The sequence below is a fragment of the Trachinotus anak genome, unplaced genomic scaffold, assembly GCF_046630095.1.
Source record: "Trachinotus anak isolate AG129_WGS33_773 ecotype Australia unplaced genomic scaffold, CSIRO_AGI_Tana_v1 ptg000013l, whole genome shotgun sequence".
NCBI lineage: Eukaryota > Metazoa > Chordata > Actinopteri > Carangiformes > Carangidae > Trachinotus > Trachinotus anak.
In genome coordinates, this window is record NW_027273864.1 from 10,890,523 (window position 1) to 10,910,696 (window position 20,174).

The following is a 20,174-nucleotide window of genomic DNA, read 5'->3' on the forward strand; positions in this document are numbered from 1 at the left end:
TAGTTCTACAATGTCAGAATGTTATTATATAAGTGAAAATAAACAGATATAGAAGGTGTCACTGAGGGTCACATAAAAATATTTATATGATATGATGTAATGCAATTAGTAGCAGGGTAAATGTCTCTTTTTTGTAATGAATTATTGAATTAATGTATACGATTTTCTCATCTTTCCAGTTTTACCTGCTTGAATCTACCTTGTCCGTGAAAGTCACGGAGCCTTTTCATTTCCTGTGGCAACCGGTGTAAGTCACCAGTCACTGTGTCTGACAGCCCCATGAATAACTGAGGACCGTTATCTGTCCCGACTCACCCAGGGACACCGCAGGCAGAAAACAAATGTGAAGGCCAGCGTGCATCAATAAAGGCCAAAAACATGAAGGACTTTGGAGAGGAGTCAGAGGTGAAATTACTGTGACCTCTTAACAGCCAAAGTAGGTATTACAGGACATACTGATGGTCTAAGAAACATAAGAGATGACTTTGAACACTGTGTTGTAAGAAACTGCATTGAAAGTATTTATTTTTATTGTCCTAAAAGTTCCCATTTGATGAATAATGGCTCTTGTCGGCTTGCAAGTTTCTTTTCCATCACTGACAACAATATATTTTTAATCTTCAATTTATGTTGGAATATTTGGCATTAATGAATAAAACCAGTATAAAGATTTGATCAGTGTCACCCATCTGCATACTGATCTCTCCCCATATACATTTTCTTCATTTCAGTTAGAAATATACGGTTAAGTGAACAAAGTGCGTTTGTGTCATAATATAGTTTAATGTGGACCTCATGATGCAAAGGTGTGTATTTCAGATATTATTAGATAAAGACAACAATGACAGAAAAAACATGCCACAGTAAAATTAATTCATTAATTAATTCAAACACAGTCCTTTGTTGTGGACACTGAGGCATTGTTTGTCTATCCTCACAGTTAAGTAAATCAGAAATTTGAGAGAATGGTAGAAGCATAAGAAAAAAAATCTGTGAAATTAGCTGGAAAAATATTCAACTGGTAGAGATAAAACTAGAATTTCCGCCTCACAGTTGTATACCTCCACCACTCTAGTTTCAGATTACATCTCTGTTCATCCAGAGTATTATACAATATTAACCATTTGTGTAAAACTTGTCAAAATGCTGTGTGAAGTGAGTTATGACTTGAGTTATGGCTAAAAAGTGTTGTGAAGTCACACTGAACTTGACCTTTGACCACCAAAATCTATTCAGTTCGTCCTTGAGTCCAAGTGAACGTCTGTACCACATTTTAAGAAATTCCCTCTAGCATTACAGAGATATAGCGTTTATAAAGCAAAAACCACTTTTGTGTGGTCACCGTGACCTTGACCTTTGACCAGCAAAGTCTAATCAGTTCATCCTTGAGCCCAAGTGGACATTTGTGCCAAATTTGAAGGGATTCTGTTAAAACGTTACTGAGATATTGTGTCCATGAGAATGGAACGGACGGACAACCTGAAATCAAAATAACATCCGGCTCTGGCTGTCGCCACCACATAGGCATAAAAAAGATCTAATGACACTCAGAACCCACAATAGCAGATGTGATCAGTTACAGTTTATATGATGGGAACAAGAAACTCATGGACAGGGTCCCAATGATACTTAATGCCCTTATCAAAGTCTTTTAACAGGCAAGCTGCTCCCTCCATTTTCAGCAAGTCCAGGTATTCCTTCAGCCACACACCTCTAGAAAAACAGGCTGGTTTACTCTCATTCAATTTTAAAATAATTAGTCTTTTAATAGATAAGCAGCCCAGTGTCCAGAGCCGGTCAACAGTTACTCCAACAATACTGTCTATCTTTTCGCCTGGCAAGTATGCTATGGAACATACGTGAAATTTAACATTAAAAAAACTGACATCAGGGAATTTACTTTGACCCAGAGTGTTTTAACAGTTGAACAGTCCCAGAACAGGTGAAGTAACGAACCTTGATTGCCACAATTATGCCAGCATAAATTTTGCTATTTGTTATCCATCTTGGATAATCTAGCAGGTGATATATATGTTCTGCTCAGAACCTTGTATTGTATAATCCTGAATCTCACTCATTTGGAAGATATCAAAGCCAATCTCCAGATGAGAAGCAGTCAGGGATATATTCAGGCTGCACTATTGCTTTGTTTTGCTGATGCACTGTTATCACAGAGATACTTTCTCTGTCTCATGTTTGCATGTTGTGCGCACAGGGGCATTAAAAAGAAAAAGCTGTTATAGCCAAGTCCAGTCAAACGCATTCATGGTAGGGTTGCCTTCAGATATTGAACCCACAGGTGTTTTCGTGTAAAATGTTTGGTGTAATCAGCAATACCGGTGTGTCGGTGGGAAAATTTCCCCACCGTGGCATCCCTAATTCATGGCCAAGAAATCAGGTTTCTCCAGCAACAATCTGGAAAACACAGAGAGCTTAAAGACGTGCTGAATGTTTAAAATGACCAAGACATTACACTGAAGTAAAAATACATTCTGAATGTGTGTGAAATGTTGGACTGAGGACTTGAAATGAACTGAAAAATGAATGACTGACCTGTAAAATGACTTTTACATCCAACACAGTGGGATGCATATGCAAACTGTCTGCCCTTTGCAGCCAAACCACAGCCTTAACAAACAGCCTCAGCAGACAGATTCAAAGCACTTGTTTTTCATTAGAGAAGCTCTCCTGACAGCAAAATATAAAAAAGTTCAATAGTCATAGTGTATGTGTGTATGTGTGTGTGTGTGTGTGTGTGTGTGTGTGTGTGTGTGTGTGTGTGTGTGTGTGTGTGTGCACCTGTTAAGCTCATCCATCCTAAATGAGTTTGCTCTGTCAGGTCTGTATTCTTAATGAACTGTAGGGGGACCACATCGCAGGCACTCGCTTACACTCCAGTCACTGCTGTGCAAACGTCCTCTAGCTGCTGCTGATAATAACTCAAGGTAAAACCAAACACAGACCGACTCATACCTGATCCACATGACGCATATGTGTTCGTCGTTCGTCTGCTTGATGAGTGACACACAGAGCAGTCAGTAGATGCACATACACTCTCTTACGCACTCAAGCGGTAATTGCCTGCCTGGTGGTCACTCTGTTATCCCTCAATCCTTGCGGTGATCAATCTTTAAGAAACAGGTAACAAAGCTGTGTCTCTGTCCTTTAAAGCAGTCCGTCTGCCCTTGTTAAGAAGCATAGCTCCTTTAAATGGACAAATGAGGAAAAATACAGCTGACATGGGCATAGATTCCTGACTAAAAGCAGAACGTTCTTTCCTTTTGCTTTCCTGTGGAGTAGCCATCCACAGCTAACTAATGCGTCATACATCAAGCCTATCATGTCTGACTGGAGATTGCTTGTTACAGATATGATGAAGAGTTGCAGCACAGTCACATTAATTAGGCCCCCCATCAGTGAGGATTCAGTCAGTGAGGTGCTTTTTTGTGTGCGTGCCTGCCTGTGTGTTTATGCGTACGCATTTGCACATGAGTTATGAATATAGATTTGTGTGTGCACGGCCGTTGTGATCCAAGAGTGCACTGCATGGAGGGGGAGACACACACAGAGTAAAGCCATGACTTTGGTTAACAGTAAACACACCACTGAGAGCTCATTAGAGTAGCTCTCTCCTCTCCTCGCTGCACTGCTCCACTGACGGGGCTTTAGCTCCAGCCATATCTGGCATCCAGCAACAAGCTAATTAGCGGCTAGCACTCATTACAGTCAGGCTACTGAGCGCAGCCCCTCTCCAACACATCATCTGTAGCCTGTCAGAAACACAGCATGCATGCTACAGTTCGAAACTGACTCAGATTGGAAGAGCCTGAGTAAAGTGCTTTGCTAAATAGACAGTGTTAGCCCCCATTTACTCCAGGCTCATCAAAATGACATCCATGGGTTGTAATGGTTGGTGTTGCGTCAGTTATTAAAGTTGTCTGACATCGTTAGAGGGTCAGCAGCTCTTTTTATTGGGTTAATGTCAGCTTCTTGAAAAATACTTTGAATTAAGGCTTGCACAATTGTTGCATCAACTAGGAATAACTACGACGGATCATTAACCGGTTTTGCCACACAGATATTGTTACAAAAGCTTGACAGAAGACAGCGACAAGTTGTACCTAAAACTTTAATGAGATGAAGTTTACAGCCCTGCAGGATGAAAGTCCTCTGCAGGTATATGACATTGTGGCTATTTTGGTAAAACAAGTACCTGTGAAGATTCTCAGCCATCCAGGTCAAGGTTATGCAAGAAAGGTTGAATCAAGGGCAACTGGACTTGGTTATAGATACTTGAAGACATTTCGCCTTTCATCCAAGACGCTTTTTTAATTCTGACTGACTGACAGCGAGTCCCACGTATTTATGTCACTTGGTTCGTTGTTGTGTTGCCTCAGTTTTGTGCTCGCTACATTGTTATTGCTGTTCTTTGCAGTCATTTGCCAGCAGATGATAGTAACACCAATAACAGCCACTGGTTGGACACGACCCTGGCAGGATTAAGAGAGCAAGGTGTGCTGTGTACGCTGGTTTGTTTTCAAGGAAAAGTGACAGAAAATGTCAGCTGTGTGGAAGTATTTCACTGTGCCGGGGAAAGATCCACGATAAGTATTTTGTAAGACATGTTCCTGTGATTCCTCGCGCCTGCAGGATGAAACCCAAAAGGCTACAGCAAGATGTTGCCACTCGGTGGAATAGTAGGCTGCATTCTGCATGCTGGAAAGCTTTCTGTAACAAAAACACACGCTTGCTTCATATGCTGCAGACTACGACCTCCCCGCCACTCTTACTGCGCACCAGTGGGGATTAATTGAAAATGCTATTACACTTCTCTCCCCATTTGAACAACTGACAAGAGAAATCAGCTCATCAGAGACATGCAGATGTCATCACCTTAGTAAGAGCCCTGAAATGTCTTTTAAGCGAGGAGGCCGACACAGACCATGGTGTCAACAACAAAGATCGCATTAGAGGCTGTACACAAACGCTTTGATCAAATTGAGTCAGATCTTGTTTTCTGTATTGCAACCTCACTGGATCCAAGGTATAAGGACTGCTACCTTGATGAGGAAGCAATGCGCACAAAGAATACTTAATGGAGAGTTGATGTGTAGGTCCGCTGCTGGTGCTGCGCATGAGACACACGGTCGAGAGAGCGCTGGTCACACACAGAGCCAGAGAGCATGGGGGCGCATGGGCAAACAGTGAGGTAGCAGTGATTTTATTTTAAGAGGCCATTTTTGTTTTCTAAAGAGGCAAAAAACAAGAGGTGAAAGACAGCTCTATTTATGTTTGTATTTATTCATAATTTATGTTTTATTTATTTTATGATTTATTGCTTTTATAATTGCATATACATTTGATGTTTTTTGGGTTATGTATACTGAAAAAATTCTTCTGATTGAATAAGTAGTTGTAGCCTATAAAAGACTAAAAAGGTTCAGTTATTTTTTATATTGATCACTTTGTTTCTTCGGCACCAAAAAAAAAAAACCATTGGTATCGGCCCAGAATTTCACAATCAGTGCATCCTTAGCTCTGACCTAAGGAGTTGGCCTTCCTGTGTTGAGATATGTATTTTTTTTAGGGTGTCCTTTGTTTCACTGATACACATGAAACTGCTTTTCTTGTGTGTGGATGTGCAGTTTTTCAGATGCACCAGTTTCTGTCACATACACAAAACACAAACACATGGTGCTTGTTCAAGATCCTACTAAGTTTCTCAAATACTGCAGACACATAAAGGGTGACAATGTTGTTGCTTTTATTCTTCTTTTTTGCACCACCCCCTGTGTTGGCGTTTGTCCTTGTTCTTGCCGCCTTTTTCGTAAAGGTTCAGTTCGGGTTTCCACAAGTTTTAAGAGCATGCTTCAGGTGTTTGTGCTCCTTCTCTTGGGCCTGGACACTTGCTGGCACATAATCAGCTCAGTGGTGACATCTCCTGTCTTATGTTCCAGTGGGTGGTGAGAGTCAAAGAGTAAGAATTGGTCTGTATGTTTGAATTTCCTGTGCACTCTAATGTGGAAGCTCTTGTCTTCTTAAATGTGTACAGCACAGTCCAAGAAAGCCAAGTTGCTGTTCCTGACATCCTCCTGTGTGAACTTGATGTTACTGTCCACTAAGTTGATGTGTTCTGTGAAGGCTTGCTCTTACTGAGTTTTAATTTTGACCCATTTGTTGTCCACATATCTAAACCAATGGCAGTGCTGTTCCTGTGAACAAGTCCAGGGCTCTGCTTTCTACTTCTTCCCGTTTGCATATCGAAATGGACCGCTGTTGTCTGAACACCACCTATTTCCAGTACAAAGGGGGGGTTTACCATGGCTGACAAAAATATGTATATATGTGTATATAAATATGTATATAATGTATAAAGTCAAGAAAATTTATATAAAAGTGTACAGCAGTGGATCAGAGTAGTCATACTGAAAGTCCTAAGAACTGCCATCATGTGGTGAGAAAGAGTTAAATCAAAGATTGGAAATTGTTTCATGTGAAACTACAAAAGCAGTTGCAGGAAGTTGGGGAGACAGGCCGCTCAGGCATTTCACGAAGGCAGAGCATGTGGCACCAATATGGCTGCCACTGCAAGACGATTTTACTGGATCCAGACGCTCACATAATTTTGATCAAATGTTTTCTGTTTAATCATTCTAACTAAGCAGTGCTTTTCATCTGCTGTAATTTTGCAGGTAATGTTAACCACAACCAGGTAGATAAACACATTTTCCTGAAAGAAAGAGCTAATAAATTCTAGGCGAGAGATGTGCTCAAAAGTGCAGCTTAATTAAGGCAGTGACTCATTGGAAATAAGCAAACACATGTTTAAACAAGCTGAATCCCCAAATACAGTAATTGCCCCACAAGGTTAGCGATCACACTATAACTATACATTATTCTCCTGCAGTAATAGAAGCTGGAGTGCAGCAGCACACGCAAGGCTAGCTCCATATGTTAAACAAAAGGAACCGTGCATCCTTAATCAAAAAGGCTATTCATCACACCGGCTACATTCACCATAATGATGCGCATAGATAAGGAGATAATAAGGTAAATGAGAGGGAGAGTTAAAATAATACTGTAGCCAGCACGGTTCATGCACTGTTGCACTCCTGATGAATGATACAGGTCCCTCTCCTCCTCCTGCAGCTCCTACCTCTTTTCTTCCTTTCCCCTTTTTCCAACTGCAGCCCCACCTGCTTTTTTCTGATGTCGAGAGGAAATAGGAAGATGCCGTGGTACAGAGAAATATCAGCATTTGATGTGGCGTATGCAGTTTTTTCCAGAATATTCAGAATATTCATTAGAAAAAAAAGACTTAACTATGCCAGTGCCAATGACAAATGCAGATAAATATACGCAGGCCTTAAGACAGATGTAGAAAAACACACATGAGCCTCTCACAGCTCACCTGTTGACGCTGGCAGATGGTTCTGCCCTGGAGAACTGGTAATAACAGAACAATAGCCAATTAAAGAGTTTCGGAGAAGCCGAGGGGGCCAAGACAGTTCACGGAAAGATTCAGTCAATTAGTCAAACACTCTGTCAGGAGACTGTCCAGACACATCATGTTGATTGCCTTCCATTATCCACACCAATCCTCAGTTAATGATTGGTATTTGGTGATTACAGAATGTATAGATGTCCTAATGTCATATTGAGAGGTATTTCAAGTACTAACACTGACTATTAGCCCTTCCATTATCCGTTTCATAAGGTTTGATTGTGTGAGTTAACCTGGGCAAGATAAATTACAGGTATTAATTGCAAATTCTGAAGGTAGAAAAGAGAAGAAATCCATTGATATCTGTATCCTTGTGACTTCACCCTATTAGGCATTGTCTGCACCACATCCCGACACCTGTGCACAAGCGTCTTTACGCACATTCACACAGAGAAATCTTCCAAAAGCTTGGCGTCTCTCTCACACACACACACACACAAACATGTAACACAAACATGTTCATGCATTAAACATGCAAACACATGCATGCCGTACCACATAAACACACCCCCACACACAGCACGCTGACTCTGCCATCTATCTCCTCCATGTGCGGCACACGCCGGTTCATACATGCCGCCACACTTTCCTTGTGTTGAGATCAAAGATATGCTGTCTTCAGATGTGCCCTACCCTTCTTCATGACCTTAAGCTGTCAGTGTTATCTACTCCAGACATACACACAAACTCACACAGAACATCACCGTATACGCACTTTGGCTCAAACACACACACACACACACACACACACACACATGCATACTAACGAATCTCATGGAGGCAATTACAGAGCTGAGCCCTTCATGCTGGCTGGCTATCAAATGTTTTCCTCCCCTCTCTCAGTACTGTGTTAGTGTGTCTGTGTGCTTTTTTTTCAGAGGAGCTAGCGGATTGCTACCTTCACAGCTCTGTGTTCATAGCCTATGGCACACTAACATGTAACTGCTGCTAATTGGATGTTTGCAGGTGGTTTTAACACAGTATCCATTACTATGCAACTTTGATTAATGTTATTCTTGTGTGGCTTTGTCTCCATTCCTGTTGTTCCTTCTCCTATCGTGTGCGCCAACTTGTGTTGTGTTGTTGCCTCTTTAGCTCTATATATCGCTGCGCTGACGCCTTTACATTGGCACAAATAAGAAGTAAAGCAACTTGCTGCTTCTTGTCGTATAACCTGGTAACAGCAACCATAGCAACTCATCACAGCCAGCCACTTTGCATACAAATGATTGTGACAGAAGTGTGCATGCATGTGTGAGTATGCATGAGAAGAGCTGGTGCCAGTTTGCTGGTGGGTGGCAACACAAATTTAGTTGCGTGTCACTGTGTTCGTGTGCTCTCGCCTGCACACATGTGCACGCATGCATGTGAAGGAGGGGGAGAAATACGGAGCTGGTGAGAAAGAGAAAAGAGTGAGAGCGCAGAGACCAATTAAATTTTTACTCGTCTTTTGATTTCAGTGTGAAGACACTATGAGTGGAGGCCAGCACTTGATCTGTGCATCAGATGGTACTTATGTTTCAGGCTTTTATGTATGAAAATGCATGAGAGATGGGAAAACTCTTCTGTGTCCTATAGTTTCTTTATAAATACTACTTAACATCTTCCTCATCCTTGGCATTAAAGGCCTATTTGATAGTTAATGTGCTTTCATAATTACTATCATCTGTACAAGCAGGCATATAATCTGGATAACAATTAGAAAAGACACCTGATGTGACCTCCAGTAGTTCGTATCCATAAAACAAAATTTAGAATGTAATTTCATTATATGTATCAGTACCTGTTTAATCCTGATTATCACAAAACAAAGTAGAATAATAATTGCTATGAACAAAAACACCATAAGGACAAAAGAGAAATATCTTCTTTACCATCTGTTCCATCACAGCATAAATTTTGAATTTGTCATAAGCTTTTGATGTCTCAAGTTGCCTGATGAAATTGCTGTTTGGCAGCTAATGGAGTTGGAAATGGTTCCAAGTAATCTTCGCTAATTTATAGCAGAAAGTGACCCAGCATTGTTACAGGGCGTACTAACAATGAATAATAAAGACACATCTGTGATTGTCGGCTCGCGTAGCTCGGGGATGAGTTTATGTGTGAATGCAAGCACGTGTGCATTTAAGTGTTTATGTGTGTGCGTGCGTGTGTGCCCTTGCTCGTGTTTGCGAGTGATTTGCATCTGCCTGTGTGTGTTTGATTGTGTGTGTAACAGAGCAGGGAGGAGGCAGCGTTTGTTAAGCAGTGGGGGGTGGTGGTAGTGGTGGTGGTGGGGTTGTGTGAATCGTCTCTGCCTCCACTGGCCCCGGCAGCGTGCCCAACATCTGCAGGCCTGTGTTGTAGCTCTGCTGTGATACCAGGGTGGCACAGCCCATGATGGATTACAGTCATTGCACAGGTACCCATGCAAAACTAATGTGTATATAAGCAGGTGTTAACAGCTACAGTGGTGTGTGTGTTTACATGGGGTGTGTGTGTATTTGGGGGAAATTGTTTGTGAACAGGTGGAAGGTGTTGAAAGGGTGTGTTTGTAGTATGGATGTAAATAAATACATAGATACATTATTTAATTATCAACAGGTAATGAATTCTAAATACATAGTGTACACATGTTATCCGAATTTATCAGTCATATTTTTCTTGGTTTGTTCTTGAACAGAATTATCTCATAGTATTTGTAAAATTTACATTCATAATTTAAATATACACCTAATGGTATTCCACAGATTTTACACGTTAAAGGCCAGTTTACTCATGATAGTAAGTTCAACTTCTCAGTCTGTGAAAACATTTCTTCAGGGTGTATCATGGGAAATGTAGGATACAGCGTTTTTGAAGTTTGACTTATAGCAGGGACAAAAAGTCAGGATATCTCAGTCTCCGCTGCTTGAATTTTGACCTTGATTTTTATTTAATATGGCTCTCATAAGTCCCAAGTTTTATGAAAGTGCAATACTAAGTCAGTGGAGTACCCCTTTATTGATAGAAATATAAGTATTGATATAAATATACTCAGTGTTTCCAACTTCGGTGCCAGAGGTTAGAGAACTGTCTTGCCGGCCAGGGAAAGTGGTCTCAGACCTCTGGACACTACTAGAAATACAAATGTTTTTGTTAAAAGAATAGTTCAGCATTTTGGAAAATATGTTTATTGCTTGCATGCCAAGAAAGTCCCATACCATTTTCAGCCAGGCTACCTTTTATGCTGTGCTAACCCCCCCCCCCCCCCCCCCCACCACCAACACAGCTCTAGTCCGCATCAGTTAGGGTTTTTGTGCATACACATCTACATGTGTGAATTCTTATATGTGACTGTATCCATGTATGTGATTGGTTCCCACACAAACTCTCCTCCTCTTATCAACTGTAACATAAAGTACAGTGAGTGAAACAGGCCCACTGACAGCCCTAAAACAGTGGGAAGTAAAACCTTTTCAAGCCTCATCTTGGAGCTTTTTCTGTCAGACTTATGTTTGAATGTGTTTGGTTTTCCCCTTGGCTCTCCTCTCTCTTGATATCACATGCATTGCACTCTGAGTAGCCCAACCGGCAATGCCTTTCTATGAGAAATGGATTTCTCCCAGTCAGCATTGCCATGGCGATGCACAGCTTACCCACCAGTTCTGCCCTTTTAACGATTTGCATCTAAGTGGCTGCATTGATGTGGAGGTGAGGAGGCATGTGGGCAGAGAGTGATTTCACCCCTCACTCAGCATCTCTGAAAAAGCTTCATTTCATATTTTATGATGATGTGATGTACAGTAGTAGTGCTCTGGGTGCAGTGCAGCTGTGTGTCTGTGAGACAGAGAGAGATTAACTACTACAGGACATCTTTCACCATGTAATTACCAATGAACATTCATATCTTTAACCGCACCACAATTTACAGTCATTTACAAATCAGCTGACATGCCACTCACAAACATACTGGATGAAAAAAAAAAAAGATACAGGAGGAAGGAACCTGTCCAAAAGAGGGAGCACTCCTCCACAAACAATGAAATCAGCTTTAACTCAAGGTCAAAAATAGTTTGCAAAACTGGGGCAACAACATCCTAAATTATGCAGATGCTGGGGCAAGTTTCAAGCCAAAGCCAGTCAATAACATTTCATCTGACATCTTCTATCTCTCAAAAAAGATCGCAGGCATTCTAAATTTTGCCACACGCTTTAAAAAAATCTTGAGTTGTGATGTTTGAGTGAAAAACAAAGACCCGCAATTCTTTGTGGATATCTGCCATTCTATCAAGACAAGGGTGCAACTTTCTTTTTTTTTTTTCTTTATGAGCAACACTAGACACATTGTAAATCCCTGTGAAGTGTGCTGCTGGTGGGTTAAGAAGGATTTGCTAAGCCCTTATCTTACCTTTGAACACAACTCTGATTAAGACAGAGATTTCGGATAGTTTGGATAAACAACCTGAGGTATTGTGGAATTGGAGACATGTAAACAAGCGTTTGAACAAAAAGTGCAGAAACATCACAAGGTCTCCAATTCTATGGAGAGTTGAGAAATCAGCTGGGCCCTGAAAATCTCATCTGCGTCTTTGACGATGAAGTTGTCTCTTTATTAGACTGAGACAGGGGGAAAGGGAAAAAAAAAAAGAATCAAACGCATTTTTGATCAATATTTCAAATGATTCTGTTTCTTAGCGGACTCTGTATGAAAGAGTTATTGAGACGAGTAGTAACTATTTTAGGGTCATGTTTTAATGAGGCAATGGCAAGGCGGTGTTGATCAGACACATTAATTGTCAGTGCTCATCTTTGAAGTAGAACATCTGCATATAGCTGTGCACTCCATAAACTGCAATTTAATCAAGTCTGCTATTAGATAGCATTCTCACTGCTAATTATTCTGCCATGTTATTTGGATTATTCAAAGCTTTTTCTGCATGCAGCCATTTACTGCCTCTTCGATCTGATTTCTACCATATACTTTGTTTCCATGAACTATTATATATGCAGACAAGTCAATGAGGGCTGCATCTTACTTGCTTACAAAGGCTGCAAATATTCTTCTCTTGGATGCAGATGTAGATGGAAATGAGCATGATGATCCAGGCCAACAGTCTGTCACCTGTTCAGCCAGCCTGTTAGTCCTCCTGCAGCACCTCAGGCTGCCTTAACTGCATCCCAGGACTGATAGCAAGGTTAGGACATGGTCACCAGTATGGGTACTCTCTCCGTCTGTTCCTCTCCACACCCCATTTCCCCTCTTTCATCTTGCTTTTGTGCTTGTCTTTTTATGCAAAGCTTATCCTCTCTCCACCACTGACACACTGTTTCTCTCCCCTGTCCCACATCAATCCTCCCTTCCTTTGCATCTTCCCTCCTCCCCATCCTTCTCTCTCTCTCCCTCTTGCATCTGTTTGGTGTATTCCCAGGGGCTGTGAGGGGCCAGAAGGGTCCATGAATAAGTCATTTACACTGGCCCCCCAGTCTCTGTGATCATCGCCAACCTGTTCAAAAACATGGTTCCCCGCCACCTCTCTCACTCCCTCTGCACCCCTCTTTCCGCATCCATAAGCAATGAAAATATAAATAAATAAAGCATTAGGGACTGTGTGTGTGTATGTGTGTATATACATATATCTAGGTTTTAGGATGTTTATTGGCAGGGTGAGCTGACATGGAGATGAGAGTTGAAATGTACTACTGACATTCCCATTGGTTGAGGAAGACTTGGATATTGCCTACAGGCTTTTTCTTGTAAATTAAAAATGCTTCTGAAAATCACTGCCAACATACAAGGAGAGATCAAATTAACTGAATGTCAAACTTTTTTATTGTTATTACTTTTATTTTGAGAGTGAAATTGGTGAAACTTTGGCTTTGGGTTTTCTTAGAATTAGCATCAGCAAGTTTATTTACCAATCAAAAGTGGCAAATAATTGCTGGTTCCAACTTCCTAAATAAGGTTTTATGTCACACATGATGGTAAACCGAATACCTTTGGGTTTTCGATTGACTGTCAGACAAAACAAGACATTTTCAAAGATAATTCTAGTATTTTTTTTAAACCTGGGCTTTTTCCGATCTTTTGGGGTCTAAATGATTAATAGGGACAAAAATGTTTGAAATCAGTCCAAAACTGAGTGAAAACACTATAACCAGCAACCACAACCCAACGGGGCGTTTTTCTGCATCAAAGTACGTCCACTAAAAGTGCTTGTTTTTGCCATGGGCAGTCTCAGATTGTTAATATAAGTGTCTTACAACTTTATAAAAGAGACAAAGCTTTTTGTTAAAGAGTAAGTTTTGTATCACTCTCCTGGAAGCCCATAGACTGCATTAACAAAAACAGTGATTTTACCTTGCAAACACAGGAGTTGCTGGTCTACCGCTGCCTCGACCAGTCAGTTTGTTTGTGTTATCGTGTGACTTTCAGTGGTGGAAGAAGTATTCAAATCAGTTTAAAAATACCGGAATTATCCTTAAAGGTGTCACTATGGTATTATGGGAAATTACGTTGAGCATTTTATGTCTTGACATGGTATGGACAACAGCTAATCGACTGATCGAGAAAATAATCAGATAATAATCAATCAACTTCTCAAAATAATCATTACTTGCAGCCCTAAATCCCACACATTGCCAATCTCATGCAATCACTTCATTCAATAATGAATAAAGGTCAAAGTAATCACCAGATAAAATTATGTGATGAACCTGCTCCTTGCTACTTTTCAATCTATCTGATGAACTGACCCAGGCTGAATCTTTAGGTACAACATTTTGAAACACTAACTTGTCCATGATCATATAAGACTAGATTGCTCACCTGAATAACCTAGAGTTATTCCTCACAGGCAACAGGAGGCTGACAAAGGCCACGATGTTGTTGCTGTCTGACAACTTGAATAAACAAAAAAAAAAACAACAAAAAAAACCACTAGTTGATGGGCAGTTCATAAGGTCAGCAAAAACTAAAGGCTTGAAGTATGATGAGAATTCTAGATATATTTGATCGATAAAAACACAATTAATTAGTCTTTCGCTAATGAAAGGAGATTAAACTCTTGAATTTCAATGTGCTTTAGTGCAAACACTGGCAAAGAAATGTTGTTTAAAGGACAAAAAGATTCAAACTTTTGCTCTGCCTACCCATGTAGGTGAGTCTAATGATTTAAGCAAATAGAGGCCATTTATTTATACTCCCTTAGACTCAGTGGAGGATGTAGCATGTTGCAATAGTTTTACATGAGGTGGAAGGAGGTTTTGGCAGTGGACAGCAGACATAAGGGAAGATACTGTACATATAGTGGGAAACTTTTCTAAGAGACATTTGGAGCCCACTATATTTTGGTAAGACAATTTTGGTAACCTATCTATCAGACAGCGAAAATATACATGTGTATTTACTCCTGTCTAGTTGGATTGGATTGTTGCCCCATGTAGCTACATAACCTCTGAGGATGAGTCAGTCCCTAAAAGAGCTGCAAATTCAGACACTCCCAGCACTATGCACAAGAGCCTGTAATTGTGTCCAATCTTCATAATAGTTTGGCACAATGTTTAACATCCTGGCTAGCTATCTGCACACACCACTAAAACTTTATTATTATGGTTATTCTTACTCTTAATGGAACTAAATACACACTGTGATTATTGCTAGGTTCATTAACAACAGCAAAAGTGTTTGCCACTGATGAATAAAGACTAGCACAATATACAACTGAAATAGGTCTCAACCTACTCTGCAATTTTCCAGTATAGCTGCTGCAAATTCAACTATATTTGGCCAAAATAATTATAACAACTCTCTATGAAATCCTTCTAAGGCTAATGAATGAAGGAGGTGGAATAAAGGTTAGCAAAACACACTCATGGCAATTATGCACTGTAAATATGATTTATAGGTCAAAACTCGATCAAATGTAAATGCCTCTTAGTCATGCTCTCCTCCTTGCTGTGTGCTGAGTAGCTGAAGAAGAAAGAGCTTGTGCAGTGGTGTGAATTTCAAGGGCCTGTTGGGCTCATGTTGGTGGGTCACACCATGAATTAGTGCTGAATGAGTATTTGCATTATATTCTAAGCAGAAAAGAGGGCAGGATGGACAGCAGTTGTAGTAGAAGGAATCCCAATGGGGTGAGGCAACTGACATACTGTAGATTTGTCCTGCCACATAAATTATTTTACATTGATTTTTTTTTTTTACAGTAATGCTACTAATTTGTGAAGTAATTGATGTGAAAACATTCATCTAATACTTAATTTAGGTTAAAGTCCCATTTGGAGCAAGGACATGAGTGAAGTTACATAAATATGTAGATTACTATTTTTGTAAGTTCACTTGTTTTAATATGTTTGAATTAAATATAGTTTAATCATCTAAAAGGGGAACATTTCCTCTACCGTCTTGCTGGTTTGCTGGTCACTAAGGATATTTGGCACCCCTCAAGCAGGTGGGGGTCAAGAAACCTGAGTGAAGGACAACTTAGTGTATTTGTGTGAATGGGATAACAACACCTGGTCCATCAGGTGAGGGACAACTTGGGCTGCCCCTGTGGTTCCTGGCGGGGTGCTCCCAGCCGATAAGCCTCCTCATCAGAAGTTTCACCAGGAGCATCTCTTCCCCAACAGAGCTCACCTTGTTTTTATAGCTGCTCATGTTCATCCATGTATGAAATTGTGAATATTATCAAAGTCTCCTTTGTTATGCATGTTAACAACTTTATCAAAGCATTCTCATAATCAAAGTAAGATTATGATTACATTATTCCATGCATATAAGACGGATTTGTAATCTTAATCAACATGAGGTGGCTCAACTCTCTCACCTAATAACAAGAAGATCCCACGTTTAATTCCCAGCCAAAGTCATTTCAGAGTCTGCATGATCTGCTCGTGCGGATTTTCTTAAGGGTTCCTGAAATCCCACGACTCACAGAGCGGTTGACTGCTACAGGTTATAGATGACGTCTGTGATAGGTTGGTGACCTACAGGGTATTACTGTTAGGGATGTCATGAGAAACAGATACTTCGCCACCAAGTCAATGCCAAAATTCTGGAAACATGAGACTACTTGTTTTTCTACAGCACCATAGATATTGAAGATACCATTGATGTCATATGTACCTGTGCTAGGGCAAAAGATACTGCCAATAATGACACGATACATTTTTTTCAATCACTCTTGGTCCTTTTACTTCAACCTGAATTTCCTTTGTGGCATCACAGTTGTGGCAGCACCTTAATCCAGGCAGTTTAATGGAACAACAACCAGCACTTGTACGATCAATAAAAACATCACAGACAAAGTAAGAAAATTCATTTCGTTTTTTTCTTTCCTTATTCTCCCCCAGCATGTGGCACTCAAGTTTTTAACCCTCCTGGTTAGACCCACTCCTTCATCTCAGTCCTTATAGGACCTCGCCCCTGAGCCTCATACATTCTGTCATGACTTGGTGTTTTTTGTCTCCTAACTCACATCTACCTGTTAAAAAATTTAACTCTTGTATTATATAACGCTGACAAGTAATGGGAAGCTGCAGAACCACACACACTCCACTGTGGAGGGTGAATAATGACAGCACTTACCCACTTTCAACAACCTCCTTTCTCTTTTGCTCTCTCATACACACACACACGTACACACATATACACACACACAGGAAATGGAGCTCATGGTCTATTGCAGATGATGTCTTTGACATTTTAAAGTAGTGGTATAGTACTTTTCCTATCTCCAGTCATGTCTACTCTGTGCATTTCTATCAACAAATCACAGCAAACAGCATTTACAAATGGCATTCCCATCTTAAACAGGATAAAGCAGAACTTACTTTACATTTCTGGCAGTAGCCTCGACTCTTACTGAGCCCCAAACAGCAGAATGCCCATGTAATTACAAAAACATACATCTTGTAGACATTATCCTACCAATTGTAAAGGCAGATTGTGTCTTTTTTTTGTTTGTGTGTTTGTCCCACATGTACCAGAATCTCAAACAGACATCACTTCTCCAACTCTGGGCAGAAAAATGTTCCTTATCTCTGTGCAGCAACCTGTCTGTTAGGGGAATTACAGAAACAATGTATGACTTTTGTACATTTAAAGACTCCACTAGCCTAATTTGCAATTCTGTAGTCCCAAGTGGCAGTGAGAGATAGCAGTTTGAATTTCTTAAAAGTCTGAATAGCTTCATTACTCAGAAATTGTGTAATATGGTGTTGTCAAACGCTCAGTACTAAAATCCCTCTTTTTTGTGTGTCTGATAAGGCTGACTATGCAAAAAGCCGGACAGCTGCATTTTCAGCTATTTGTGAGTCCAGCTCTCCATTGACCTAGCAACACTAATGCTGGGGAAGGTTTTGTATTTTGCTATGAAACTTTTGATTCCTCACTTTCCCAGAACTGAGAGAATTACACACTGGTGAGGATTTATGGATCCTCAGTAAAGAACAAGCAGGAAATACAATGAAAATGACATTAATACCACTCAGCCATTATTGGCAGCGAGATGACAAAAATGATTCTTGAATTAATACTAACTGCTATGATATTTATTGTATATGGTCTTAAGCTGATAGTTCAAATTCTTTTAGGTGTAGGTGTTTTTAATTAGTTGCATATTTAGTTTTATTAAAATATGTTGTCGAATTTCAACAATAAAGAAAAGCTGCAACAATCAATATTTAATATTTACAAAGGATCAAGGTGCAGTGTGAAAAGGGTTGCTTGTTGTGGCAAATCCACAGACTTATCATACAATTCTGCCGCTTACAGAGCATGTTAGCGTTGTCATTTACTGTTTTGGTTTTTATGGCAGTGACTTTACTGTTTTGGATTAGTCTAACTGCTCGAACTCTTACTGCCCAACTTGCAGACATAGTTAGCAACTAGCTGGAGCTTTTAGCAGCTAAATAACCAGATATTAAGCCTGGTTATAGACCTCTGAGGCACTGCCTCCATCTCAGACTCAAATAGGTTGGGTGTTGCACCTACTGACCAAACAGAGCTCAGTATGTGTGATTAAGAACAGGCGCTTCTTTATCCTGCACAACTACCTAGCTACATCCATGAAAATTATCGACAGAAAAAAGACAATAGAAATGGCACAAGCATGGATGAAATCTATACACACTGTTATAAATTTACTTACAAAAATAATAACTGAGCATATTTTTCAAATGATCAGCTAACATTAACACAATGTCAATCTGAATGAATGAAGTGAAAGAAAATGGTAATTCAGTGTAATTATTACGCTACCAGACATACATTTCCCACAGGAGTTGGTGGAGACCAAAACAGAGATAAAAGTAGAGTGAGTTCTGGACAGGTGGCCAGCAACATGACTCCAAATTAATCACAACACAGAGTTCTTTCAATTTAATGTGGAGGTAGAGACAGAAAAAGATGCAACAATACTCTCCCTAAAGTTGGACAGGAATTATGTGTTGTTTACCCGTGCATTGCTCTTAAACAGTGGTGAAGTTGATGTGGTTTCACATAAAATAAATTCTGGCCAAAAATGTGAATCTGTTGGTTGTCAGTTAGTGGGGATGGGACTCTTACATCCGCTGCAACCCCAATTCATTAGTTAGATTAATAAACAGGGGTGTATTTTCACATGGAGTGTCTTGCCCAGTGCAGCTTTAATGTGCTTTGAGACAAGCTATTTGCAGATTGGAGGGTTCTTTCAGGATGCACTCATGGCAGATGAGTCCTAATGCACAGGGAGTGGATGAGCAGCTGTGTGCCATACAGGACAGAGGAGGAGGATAGTGGGAGGACAGCGGGAGGATAAAGGGAGGGGAAGCAGGTGGGGCGGACGGGGTGGAGGAGGAGACGTCTGCCAGGGGGGCTGGCTTGGCTCTGCATTGGCAGGAGCAGAAGGAAGAAAGAGAGTCTCTTAGGCATTCCTCATTTCTCTCTACCCATTTATCAGTCTCTGCCTTTTCCTCTCCCCCCGTTTTCACACCGCATCTGGACTCACTCTATCCTTTTTTTTCTTTTCAACACCACCGTTGGATTCCTCACATTGCCTCTCTTTCCCCTTCCCGTCCAGGCGCTATATGTCCTCTCGTCTTTCATCCTTTTCTTTCATTCCTTTCATAGTTCTCTATCTCTTCTCGACACCTTCTTTCCACTTCTGCCTCTTTGTGTATGTTTTAACCATCTTCTCATTGCTCCATCTTTTCACTGGGAAAGAGCTTGGCGTGAGATCTGTGCCAGTGCAGTCTAGATTGTGTCACTGTACCAAGAGAGTGGGTGTCAAACACAGACACTGGCACAGCTTGCCAGGGAGATGGCACCACACTGAAGCCAATGGCTGCAGAGAAACATGAATATATGTCTGCTGCAACCCACTCATCCAGGACCTGATCCCTTTGGTTCACTTAAATCTGAAGGAATAACTCTATTTCAAATCAAATCTACTGATTTGTCCTTATCTGTCCTTATTTCTTCTACAATAATATGGCAGGAATTCGTCAGATCTATCTGTTGATCAACTTTCCGTGAAGTGATGACAGCAGATAGGCAGATCAATCGTTCCAGTGCCTTATGTTAACACTTTGGCTAACACTATTTTGACTAAAATGAGAAGAAACTATAATTATCAGCACAGCAGCAACTGGCCCGTAACAATTAAAAAAGCTGTTAAAAGCTTTTCTTTCCTGTTTAAAAAAGGTAATTTTCAATGTTTCTAACACCCAT